Source organism: Lagopus leucura, unplaced genomic scaffold (assembly GCF_019238085.1).
Source record: "Lagopus leucura isolate 7727_CA_CO unplaced genomic scaffold, USGS_WTPT01 Super-Scaffold_100065, whole genome shotgun sequence".
Lineage (NCBI taxonomy): Eukaryota > Metazoa > Chordata > Aves > Galliformes > Phasianidae > Lagopus > Lagopus leucura.
Genome location: NW_024962309.1, coordinates 651,777 through 664,630, shown reverse-complemented (window position 1 = coordinate 664,630; position 12,854 = coordinate 651,777). Strand labels below are relative to the sequence as shown.

The following is a 12,854-nucleotide window of genomic DNA, read 5'->3' as shown; positions in this document are numbered from 1 at the left end:
AGGTCAGCAGATGCTTGTAGGTTTTGGTAGATATTATCAATTATGTCTCCAAAAATGAATTATGAGTTGTGAAAGGAGCAGTATACATATATTCTTAAGTCTTTGGGGACTCAGCTGCAGAGTCCCAGAGCAGTTTTTGAAAGGTGGAGGCTATAAGAATCAGATGAGTCTTATTGCTTGCACTAGCAGCGCTGATGTGGAGTGCGTGTTGCAGGTATTCATTGGTGTACTCAATATATTAAGTGCAAATGTTTTATCAGTGTGTTTTGTCTTTAGAAAGAATTCATCAAAATACAAATTCGTAAGGGAAATCACTCTTATCTGAGAAAGAAAAAGTCTGCTTCTCTCCAATAAGAAGAAATATTTCCTAAATATAGCACAGACAATATCCCTTCAGTACTGTTCTGAGTTTTCCTGTAAGTGTCCAGGGAATGTGGAGAAGAGTTAAGAGTCCATACCGTAGGTTTCTATTGCTATCTGTGTGAAGGGTCCGCTTTGAGGTGTTGATCAAGTCAGTTCACTTGGGTTTACTTTCATATTTAGTTAGTGGAAAGGAGAGCAAACCATTCTGTTTGTGCCTGAGAAAATGAAAAAGGCTAATGATGTCAGTCCTTTTTTGTAGATATAAGAGATTATCTTCAGTATCATCTGTTCATTTTGTCAGATTTGCAGCCCTTTCCCAGAGCTGAAATCCAGCCTTCTGCACTACAGCCTATGTAAAATGAATTCAGTTCACTTAGGCTGTATTTTTAGGACACTTGATGGCTCTTGATGCTTTTCTCTGGACTTTTTCAGTTCGTATGCATCTTTTTTGTTGTTGTTGTTGTCTGTTTTGTCCACAATAAATGCAGACTGCAGACAAATTCTTACCACTGTTGGATAGAGAAGCATCTTCTGTCTTGACATGAATGAGCTTTAAAGAGAAAGTCACTGGTCTTTGACACTTGGGACACCAAGTGAATTAGTGTTTCTAAGAGCTTTTTTTCTTTTCAATAATTTGGCTTAATGCAGCTATGAAAGTTGTTTTTTTCCATTTCTGTACTTTCAGTGCAGCGGGTAAGCAGAGTGGAAATGTCCTTCTGAATACATTGGTAGAAATTAAACTTAGGTTGTTTGAACAGGGTCATTTACAACACGCTTTTGAGTAGCACAAGGCACAGTATGAATCTGTATTTAAACTAACGGAATTGAAGAAAACTTCAGTTTTAGCAGCAAAAGGTGATTTTTATGAGGATTTATTTCATATTTCTAACACTTCCCATACTGTTCAGTAGTGCAGATCGTCTTGGCACTCTGCAGTTCCGTTAAAGGTACATACAGTTTTTGGGGTAGTGCAATGTGTGGGGTAGTATGATGCAATTAAAACCTTGAATATAGAAGGGTAAATGTGAAGATCTGTTTCTGGATATCAAAAGAAAGAATGTGCTAAGTCAAAACCTGTTCAGAGGTTTCCTGTGCTTTTTGCTGTATATACCAACTAGATCAAACACAGCTGCATAATATCATGACTAAGCAAGCAGCATATTTAGTGCTTCAGAGAGCTTTCTACATAAAGGTTTTTGTAGGCTATTCATGGTCTATAGTACAATTACCTCCCAAGGAGAAAACAGAAGAGGGTGAAAGAAAAAAATTGTTCAAGATAGACTGCATGCCTAATCCGAGTGCAGCAAATCCAATGCATACATATTTGATAAGAGTAATTAAGCACTCTGGGATCTGTTTAGGCCCATTTTATCTACAATACAAAGCAGTTTACTGTAAAACCTGATCTAAGAGTTGTCTTACTTGTAAGCATCATCATCTTTTCTTTGGCTCATGCAACATACAACAAGCCACGTGTTCTGAATATGAGCGAAACAAAGAAAAATAAAGTTTGATATAAAATTTTCAATGTTGAGCTATTTGAGTGGGGGTGAGGATATTTTCAATAGAAAACCACATTTTTGAGATGGGAAGTCAAGTCTTTAAGAAAAAGTTCACAATTTGTTTTAAAAATTACGTTATTTTGGCTGAAAAAAAAACCTACAACAACTTTTATTTGCATATGATACTCTGATTTCAATGACTTCTTATCTTCTTTCATTGATGAGTGTTGCAGAGTGCATTTTGATACTTCTGTGTCCAGAAAGTTACATAATACATTTTACCTAAAATAAGAGGGAAAAGAAAGAAAACCAAACCATCTTTCTTTGAGAAAATTCAACATACTCTGGTTGGGTTGGTTGCAACTGTACTTTGCAGGGTACCTCAAGTTTGAGAGCAGCTGAGAATTCTCAATGTTGAAGATTGAGCTTAGAAAGTAGTTTGAAATGCATAGCAGCCACCATATCAAACCCCAGTGCGAGCATGGCTGTTAATACTCTTTGAAACGTTTTCAATACATTTTCAAAAAGTCAAACATCAGAAAATATATGTATATATCATGCAGTGAATAACGAGCAGCACTAATAAACTACTTTGCCAAAGCTTCTGTATGCAGCTCTTGAGTTGAAGTTGCTTGGTAAGCTTGGAGACACGTTTTTAAAAAGCTATACTGGGTAGGGAAGTATTACAAAGCTTTTAAGCTCGAGGAATTCATAAGTTTGTCCCTTGAATCTTTATTCTGGCAGCAGCCATTTACAACTGCCTTCTTTAGCCACAGGAAAGCCCATCTCTTGAACTGAAGAGGTAGGTGAAACGTATTCCCTCTAAAGGCAACATCTGTGTTTCCCTGTGAATCACCAGCCAGAAAGGGTGCTGTATATGCTAATCAGACTAGCTGCGTTAATGGTGAGGAATGATAATTACTTTCAGGTGGGAGTAGGTGTTGTCTGACACCTGGGGAAATAAAACAGAAGCCATCAATTATTGTAGGCATCTCCAAAGATATGCTGATATGAATTATCTTTGTTTCTGTTTAGCTGCTTGCCTGAATGTGTTTTGATTTACAATAAAATCAAATAAAACAATAAACATCAGTAAAGTTTTCTGTTAATTAGAATTAAATAATAATAAAAGCTTGGAAATCAGTGCACAGTGTTGCTACTGATTGGAAAGAAGATGCTGTATGTTGGAGTAATTGCAGTAAATGGCCAAAAAGGAAAAAAAAAAAAAGATTTTCAGCCACAAAGCTCCACACTTCGAACTTGTTTCTATCTCTGTCTGTTAATTGCTTTATTAATTTATTTATTTGCATTCTGTTGAAGCCTGATGTTTACCACCTAGGTAAGCACTTCTTTGTGCTGGGCATAGAGAAAATAATCCTCTTTCCTGAAAGACATCCTAAACCTCTGTGCCTCATTTGTGTAGTTAATAGAACCTTTTGTGTATCACTGCAATTACAGGTACAGCTTTTTCCAGCCCATCTCAGTTTTCATTTGAAATCGGCCCAGGCCACACACTGGGTTAATGGTAGATCCAAATTATCCCTGATGTCTTGTCTCTCTAGAGCTTTTTTTTTAAAAAAGGCAATCCTTTCAGCAGTGTTTGGGCACAGGCATTTTTTGCCTGAATTTAAGGAGAGGAATGTGCCTTCAGTACAGGATTCTTGGCTTAAGGTAAAAAAATATTCACGCATTAACATTCTTCAGGAAGTAACAAAGTTTTCTCATGGATTATAGATTTCTGCTCCGTTTTACTAGTTCCACATTGCTGAAGTCTTTGATGTTGGAGTGAAACCATAATGTTCATGCTGAATATTATACATCCCTCCAGAATTCTGAGATAAAGATGACTTACCAGGTGCTAGAAACTGATAAAGTTGATTTATTTTACAACTTTGTGTGGACACACCTGAATAGAAGATGGCTGGATTGAAAAAAACAAACTGCTTTGCGTGGTGCAGTGCGAAGGGTCTGAGCAAGACCTTGTCCTGGTAACGCAATGCTCTGTGAATGTTTTTCTGTGTTTCAATTTGAGTTTTAAGAATTGGTTTCAATAGTTTGTAAGCCACTGTTTGACTGCCAGAGTTTTGTACTTACCAAGATGGTAAGACTTAATTCCTGGTGATGGTGAGTTTTGCTCAAGCAAATGCTTGCTGGATGCTGTATGGGGATACATTCTGGCAGCGTGAGGGTATAGATATTTTAGATTGGATACTAAAAACAGCCATGATTGTGCTTTTTACCTCCAGCTGCCTGACAGACCATCCTGAGGCTGCCAGCTCCTGAATGTATCCCTGGCAATGTAGTGTTCAATGTCTGGTGCTTGAACAACATCAGTTATGTTTGTATGGCTTTGTGGCATGTGGATAGACAGTAAGTCAATGGTGGGACTTGGGTAGGAGAAATATTATGCTTTTTCACCATTGTGATTCAGAATCCTCTGCATGCCAAGTAATAGATGGGAATATAAAATATTGAATCTGCTCATCTTTTATGGCCTTGACAATAATAAAAGATCCCCTCTGTGTAAAGTTAGAGTGTTGAAATATATATTCAATATCTCCCATAAATTAGTTAGTGGGTTTTTGTAGATGTTGAATTCCAGTTTGAAAAAAATAGGGAGGAAAAAAAGGAATTACTTTTTGAACTTAAAAATTTATTCATCCAAGTAAATGTTACATCCACATATGCTTATGTAACTCGGATCAATAATGTAGCTAGTCTATTTCTAATATCAAAATGATAGAGTGAACACTTCTGAAGAATTGAAATGCTATTGATTTACGCAGTCAGTACAATTAAAATAAAGTAATTCAAACTCCTTAGGGTCTGTTGGTGCTGTTTCAAATGTGCCTCCTCTTGGGTGACAAGAAATGAAAGAACAACTGATTATGGATGTGATAGTCTGTGTACTCGTGTGCTGCTAAAAATCGGCTAAAACTTTTTGTTTTGAAACTGAATTGTTGAAAATGATAAAATGGTTGTGAGAGTTGCATTAGATTCCAGCAGAGATGGAGTCTCAAAGCAAATCATTACTTGCTTTTAGAAATGGGAAAATTTAGTACGGTTTATTTTGAATATTGGTAGCGGCCAAGATTTGAATGCAAGATTGTGCAGCCTCCCAACTTGTGCTGGGAACTGTAGCCTCAGATTCTGCGTTTTCTTTTACTCCACAACCATACTGGGTGACTTAATGGAAGCCATTTCCCAAACCTGTTCAGAAAGAAAGTAAACACCACATAGCAGCTGCAGAGATACTGGTCTTGTGCTGGAGAAGGAATGAATCTACTTTAATAAGAGTATTTGATGAATTAAGATCTTTCCAGAATGAGTGCCTGAAATGACTTATGACATACTTTGTTCCTCAAGATTTTGGAACTATGCAGTCTTCCCATTTTGGGTGTTTCTTAAATTATTTCATTGTAAGAGGAGCTCTTTCAGGAGAATTTATTTTATTCTTAACATTTGAAAATTATTTTATCTTAATTTGAAACTTGCCTTGAAATATGAAGTAAAATAAGCTCCTGAATGTGATGTCCTTGGAAATAAAAATCATTTACACAGAAGCTTGCAAACATGATGCCCTTGCTTGCAAGTTGTGCAGGAAGCTTACAATTCTTTTCCACTTGGTCTGTCTATTTTCACCAAATAAGCTTTTAGTTACAAAGGTCTATAGATAACTTGAACTTACGAACTTTGGACTTACCGTGCAGAGGTTACAGACTTCCCAACCCACCTAATATGCGTTCCCCCTTGTATGTGACCTGTTAGGCTTGCATGAGGCTTGCATGAGGCTTGCATGAGGCTTGCATGAGGCTTGCTCATGCAAGACTAACAGGTCACATACAAGGGGGAACGCATATTAGGTGGATTGGGAAGTCTGTAACCTCTAACTTCTTTGGCCAGTTATGAAAGGAGAAGGGACAACACATCAGGAAGAATAAAAAAGAGGCTGTGATTTCAGATGGATTGAGGGAAAATGTCTCCAGTTGAATCTCCCTTTGTTTGAATAAAGGGAGCTCTCTTTTGCCTCTTTTTGGGATTGTATGGATCTGTTGAGTCCCAGCCTGAATCACTGATTGCACAGCTGGGGAAAGGTCCTTGTCAGCCCTGAGAGCACAAAGCAAGGCAATTAAGCTGTGTGCCTGGAAGGGGCGGAGCCTGGCTGCACCTCTCCTAGACCCCGTTTAAGGGCTGACTGCTAGCATGAGGGGATCTCTTGTTGAAAATTCCTGCTCTGTGGAGCTTCTACAGTGAGCCTAGATCCTTGGACAGAGGTAAGTACTTCTTTCTTTTGTAACGTTTCCCATTGCGCTCGGCCCTTGGTTGTTACAGGGATTAAGAAAATTTACTAATTGACTCAGGGTAGCAATGTACTGGAACAGGTTGCCTAAGGAGGTTGTGGATGCCCAATTCCTGGAGGCGTTCAAGGCCAGGCTGGATGTGGCTCTGGGGTTGGTGACCCTGCACATGGCAGGGAGGTTAAACTAGATGATTGTGGTGGTCCTTTTCAACCTAGGCCATTCTATGAGTAAGCCTATTTGAGCAAAATTACTCAACTGGGTAGCAATAGAGAAAGGTAAGTTATCTTTTCCAAATATTAAGAGCAATGAGATATATAGCATGAAAGTGAGACTCCTTTGATAATAGAGCAGACATGTTTTCATCAAGTTTGGGTGTAGAAACTAAATACTTGAGCCACTGGCTGATTGGTTGAAATTAAATAAGAGCTAATAGTGCGTGGCACGGTACCTTTTGTATGGTAAGATGTAAAGTTTTACAACTACAAATCTGTGACTGTAGGGAGAAAAATAAAGGATTTGGGGGAGAGCTGTTTATATCCTCTTAGCACTCTACTAATCCATCCAGTTCCCCTTACCTGCCTAACCATTCATCTTTCTCTTTATCTCAAGGGCACTTAAGCTTTTGTTGTGATCCATATGGATAGCTGCAAACTCCTAAATTATCATTTGCACTAGAAGAGCTAGAGAAATCCATCAGTCTGCCAGGTCCTTACCTTCAGGCCTGAACCTGGGGTTTATTTTTTTTCAATGAACTGGAACTTTATTAATAATGCTCCGTTGCTTGCTCTGCATGTTAAGGTATCAGTAGGAAAAACAATTGTGTTTGTAAGATACGGAGACTTAAAAACCGAATGACAGGCAGGTTTTTTGGAAGTGGGCATCACTGCTTTACTATGAAAAATGTTCATAGGTTATAGAAAAGTAATTCAGGTTCAGATGTAATCTGTGAAGGGCCTATTAGTTTTGTGATTGCTGGGCCTATGGTAGGATTACACAGCGAAGCAGAGAGGCTGTATTTGTCAAAAATGACAGAACTTTTTAAGAAATCCATACTGTGGGAGCTATATGGGAATCAACCTAGTTTTCCATTAGTAGAGAAACAGATTTATTAAGCTTTCAAGGAAGTGCTTATGTTACAAGATAGGGTTGGGAAAGGTAGGCCAATAGGCCAAACTGAATAAGGGCAGAAACAACGTTTTCCTTTGTACTGAATGACAAAAGCTTTCTAAGCAAGCATGCGGATTCTTTGTCAGAGAATACCAGCACTTTGTGAGGTTAATTGGCAGCACTTATCGAAGACCCAAAAGAGAAGTAAAAAAGCTGAAGTTCAGAGGGCTTTGCTTGTGAGCAGGGGGAGATTCTTCAGTCACTTCGCAATGTGTGAACACAAAACTGAGTCACTTCGCAATGTCCTGCAACGTGAACACAGAACTGAGCAAATATGGCCCATGCAGCCACAGAGATAAGGCACTGAGCAGAGAGAAAGACTTACGTGAGCAAAGAAAGAGCAAGGGGAAGCTTGGTAGCTGGGTGGGTTGTCGTGTGACTGGGGAGGGCAAAGAGCCACCTGGAAGGGTTGAGGGAGGTGGTTTTCATTTCCTTTTATTCAACAGGCACTTATCCTGTAGTCTGAATTACCATCCCGGAGGGCAAAGTTGGAAGTTATTTCAGAAACTAAATAGAAAATCACTCAGCCATTATCAGCTGCTTCTCTCGGCTGTGTGAGTGTTTGAGGACATGGAGGGCATCATGGAGAGGGCAGGGACGTGGCACTGGGGCCTGCATTCTGTTAAGCTTTTTTGTGCATAGGGTATTTTTTTTGTTGTTACTCTTTTATTGCTTTTTTTTTTTTTTTTTTTTCCCCTCCACCAATGTTTCAAAATCTTTTTACTAAGTCCCTTGCCTCGTATAGGAGCTCCTGTTGTATTTGTTTTTGTCTGTTTGTTTTTGACACTGGACTTCAGAATCTTTGGTTGATGCCTCACAATAATCATTTCAGATTCCTGGAGAGACTGAAATACAGCAAATTTTGTTGAAAGATGGCTTCAAGGATCATAAAGTGATCCTTGAAGTAATCAACTCATAATTTCATGGAGTGAGTGTGTGCAGGCTAAAAATCGTTATCTGGATTGCAGAGACCATTAATAAAATGTTGGACATGGAGAGGCAAAACAAAGAGCAGATTCATGCCTTCAGGCTTGAGGGTGTCAGAGGAATTGTTGAAGATCCTCAGCCTGGAGGTTGCTGAGCTTGCTTGTAGGCTTTTCATCACTCTCGAGTTCCGGTAGGAGCATGGAGTGAAGTTTTTCGGGGAAGAAGTGGAGATTTCTAATGTTTGCAATTTAAACTGGGGAGATTTTGAATAAGAATAGTATGGCAAGAGTTGAAAATAATGAAATTTCTGATGGGTGAAAGCCATCTGAGTTTTGGTGTTTTAGAATCTTAGAATTCTTTTCTTTAGAGGCTAAGGATTAAAAATGGATTTATTGGAAACCTGTGCTGGTTGGTGGTTTGATTCAGCACAAATCATCCCGGGGCAAAAGTGAGAAGTTCATAGTACTTAACTCCTGCTTAAATCTTTATAACGCCCAGCAGTGAACTGTGACAGCACTATCTTCCTAGAGAAAAAAACAGGGTTGGGCCGAACTGACTCAGTAAATAATCCTTTTCACTGGGAAAAAGTTTAAGTTCTTTTGAGGTGGAAAGTGACATATGCAGTCTGACTTGTGTGGTGTTGTTTGGCTGAAGTTTTGTCATCTCCTCTTTATCATCTTACTACCCAGATAACAGAAAACTTTGTGCATGTATGTGTATATAAGCTTTTTCCTCTCCTCTCCTGAGAATAGCTGTAGTTATTTGGTGAAGAATGTGTGATGAATGTGCGTGATGAATGTACATAATGCTCTACCACAAACGGTAGTTGGTATACAGAATCATAGATAATCCGGTTATGCAATAACGTGAACATTCCAAACATATTATTAAATCTGTAGATACAGAAAATGTAAAGGCAGAAGGTGAAAGACAGGCGGAAGAAGGAACCACCAGTCAAAGTGTCTCAAATAGCTTCTTGGAGCTTAATGAGCAAACACCAACTTGTATGCAGAGCCAGCCAAATGTATCTCATCACTTAATTCAGACCTAAGCTGACACTATGTAGACCTGAGCCAGGATAAATTCTGCCCTGCAGGGTGACCTTCATATCTTTCACTCGAATTAAACTGCAGAAACTTGATTATCTGTTTTGCTGAAAAGTTAACTCCTCTTATGTTGCTGTTAAATGAAATAAAATTTTGCATTAATGCCTTTGCTAGAAGAGTCAAAACACATGAAACTGTTTACACAGGGTCTGCACACTGTTTGTCAGTTATGTCTCTATGGATAGCAAGGTTATTAAACATTGTCTTCTGGCTTAAAGAATGCTATGAAACTAAAACACAAACAGAAAGCACGCACACACTGTGCACACCTGATAAACTACAAAATGCAATCAGGCTTGCTTTTAGCCTTTGAGGAAAAAATTTGGTTTACTAAATAATAGATTAAAGATACTGCATTGGTCGATTTTTATCTCTGTAACATCCAGTTTAGCTGATAAAGAGCTGACGAGAATTCTGTAAGCCTATTTGTTTTCTTCAGAAATACACTAATTTGTAAAACAGCTTCTGTAATGTTCCTTTTCAAACGTTTTAGCAGTCATAAAGAGCACAGAAAAAGAAGTTGAGCTATCTTGTTGCATTGTTATTCCTCCAGCAAAAGGCCAGCAATTGCCATGTGTCCATGTGGATCTTGAAATGGGTTCTGAACACTGAAACCCTACTGGCATTGCTGTAAATTCAGCATCAAGTGTGTAATTTTCCTGTTTTTTAAAATCTCCAAGTAGCTTGCTTGTGTAGCAGAGCTTACAAAGGGTAACTGCAATCTCAAATTCAAAAATAGCTTCAGAGGATACCCAAATGGGTGCTGAGATGTTTGGAAAGAGGAAATGACAGTTGCTTATAGATGACAACAGTCTGGGAAACTTACAATTAATTATTTCCAATTATTATCTCAAGTTTAGATATGAAAATTTCCAATGCCATTTACTTCCTTTATCAAGACTCTGTCATGTTTGGCTTCATTTGTTGTTTCATTGAATAGTTGAAGGTGCATGGAAATAACTTGTGATGAGTTTAGAGAACTATGTGAAATCAGCAGACGTTTGTATAAGCAGTTCTGTTTTCCTCATTGCGTCATTACTGCCACGTGATGGATGGGTAGCTGAGATAGGAGGAAATTAGTGGTGGCTTTGGACAGAAAGGGTAACATCTGATGATTAACTTCTGTTGAAAGGCATTGAGATTTCTTCACTGAGTCTCATAATGCTCTTTGAATTACTGTCTATCTAAAACTATGATGCTTGAATGAAAGCTTTCTCCCAAAGCTTGTTAGTGTGGACTGAGAGTGGATGTTCATTCTGCTTTACAGAATCACAGAATGGCCAGGTTGGAAGGGACCTCAAGGATCATGAATCCCTGACCCCTTGCCACATGCAGGGCCACCAACCTCCCCATTTAATACCAGCCCAGGCTGCCCAGGGCCCCATCCAACCTGGCCTTGAACATCTCCAGGGATGGGGCATCCACAGCCCCTCTGGGCAGCTATTTCAACACCTCACCACTCTCATAGTTAAGAACTTCCCCCTGACATCTGACCTAAACCTTCCCTCCCTCAACTTCAAACCATTTCCCCTTGTCCTGCTGTTATCTGCCCTTTCCAAGAGTTGACTCCCCTCCTGTTTGTAGGCTCCCTTTAGGTACTGAAAGGCTGCAGTGAGGTCACCCCGCAGCCTTCTTTTCTCCAGGCTGAACAAGCCCAGCTCCCTCAGCCTGTCTTCATAGGGGAGGTGCTCCAGTCCCCTGATCATCTTTGTGGCTCCTCTGGACCCTCTGCAACAGCTCCCTGTCTTTCTTGTCCTGGGAGTTCCAACCCTGGACGCAGTGCTGCAGATGGGGCCTCACAAGAGCAGAGTAGAGGGGTACAATCACTTCCGTGTCCCTGCTGGCCACCCCTCTTCTGATGGAGCCCAGGATACTGTTTGCTTTTCAAGCTACAGGAGCACACTGCTGGCTCATGTTCAGATTTTCATCCATCAGGACCCCCAGGTCCTCCTCTGCCAGGCTGCTCTCAAGCACAGCTCCTTCCATTCTGTATGGATGCCTGGGATTCCTCCGGCCCAAGTGCAAAACCTTGTACTTTGCCATGTTGAACCTCATTAGGTTCACCCAGGCCCACCTTTCAAATTTCAAGTCTGTTGAGGTCCCTTTGCATGGCATCCCTTCCTTCTGATGTGTTAACTGCACCACTCAGCTTAGTGTCATCAGCAAACTTGCTGAGAGCACACTCAATTCCGTCGTTGTTTAGCATACAATGTGTGGAGTTATCTTTATTTTTTAATGCTACTTACATTGCTCTGGATTCTTTTAAATGGAGAACACTCTGGAACGGAGAGCCAAACAAAGCCTAATGGATGTCAGTTAGAAATGAAATTAAATACAAATAGAAATATGGTTTCTTAAATTAACAAAGGACTAAATAGCTCCACGAGGACACGCTTAGTAAAATGTTTCAGTTTCATTTCTTGTTTATCCTGTACAAACTGACCACCCTGCATTACAGAAAGCAGTTGGCTTCTGTAGTCAGATGTGCTTTTGTAAAAGAGCTGTTCTTAATTTTCTGTCAATTATTCAGGTGACTGAATCCGTTGTTTGTAATTTGGTATCTGGGCAACTACAGAATAGTAATAATTTGGGTTAGATGTCTGCCTGTTCAAATGAGAGTTAATGCCTTAACCTGAGGAAATTGGTCACATGGAGGATTTTGCTTGGAGTTCCGTGTTTGGCCTTACATATGTTTCTGAAAGCTAATATTGAGCTGTGTGATGGAATTTTGTTGTTCTGACCTTTGCTCGCATATACTGAAGAAAACAGCATGGGATGCTGAGCTCTTATCCGTATCTTTTAAGTTAGTGCTTATTTTATTTTTGTTATTCTTGGAAGACAAGCCTGTTTGCTACCAGTTTTCTTCTCTGTGTTGCAATATTTAGATCGTAGAAAGCTAATTGCTACTGCAGCATAAGTTTGAAGTAGTAAAATAACAGGACTGTGCTGTGAGTGCCTGTGCATCTTTCCCATAGAGTTCCTCATATTAAAGGTTCCATGCATCCTAGAATGCTGCTGATGTGTTTGAGGTGTCAGTGCTGTGGGTTGGCTGGATGGTGTGAAGCAAAGTGTGCGTGATAAATCACACTGTGGGCTGTTCTTGAGATGGAAATTCAGAATTGCAAGCCCTTTGCTGTGCAGGTTGTCTTTGTGTGTAAACAAATTGCTATGCAAAGGCAGCTGTATATGAGCAAGAGCTTGTGTGGTCTTCTTGGAATGAATAATTACAACCCTCTGACCAAGCTTGTGCTAGGTATGCTTACATAGCACCCATGTAGTTGCTGCTTTAACTGATTGGTAAAAGAATATTCAGAGCCTTGAAAATTTGAGCTCTTCGCATGCGTTTGATTGATAGTCCTCTTATCAAGTGCTGTGCTGGTACATAGGGCATACAGCGTGCACAGTATTGCACACATTTTCTAATTGAATGACTCTTCTGAGTGAAGAAAATCCATATTCTCTGCTCCAAACATTGTAGACCAAAAGTC

The 12,854-nt window shown here is 39.6% G+C and overlaps 1 protein-coding gene across 13 annotated transcripts in view; it reads left to right on the top strand.

Moving 5' to 3' along the window:
- Positions 1–5,660: 5,660 nt before the first annotated feature.
- The window catches only part of LRRTM4 (leucine rich repeat transmembrane neuronal 4), a 419,106-nt gene continuing 411,912 nt past the window's right edge, over positions 5,661–12,854 (top strand). For all 13 annotated transcript variants that reach the window (XM_042886905.1, XM_042886904.1, XM_042886903.1 and 10 more), the window contains exon 1: positions 5,661–6,139. The gene's annotated coding sequence lies outside the window, so the exon portion shown is untranslated. The remainder of the gene's footprint in view (positions 6,140–12,854) is intronic.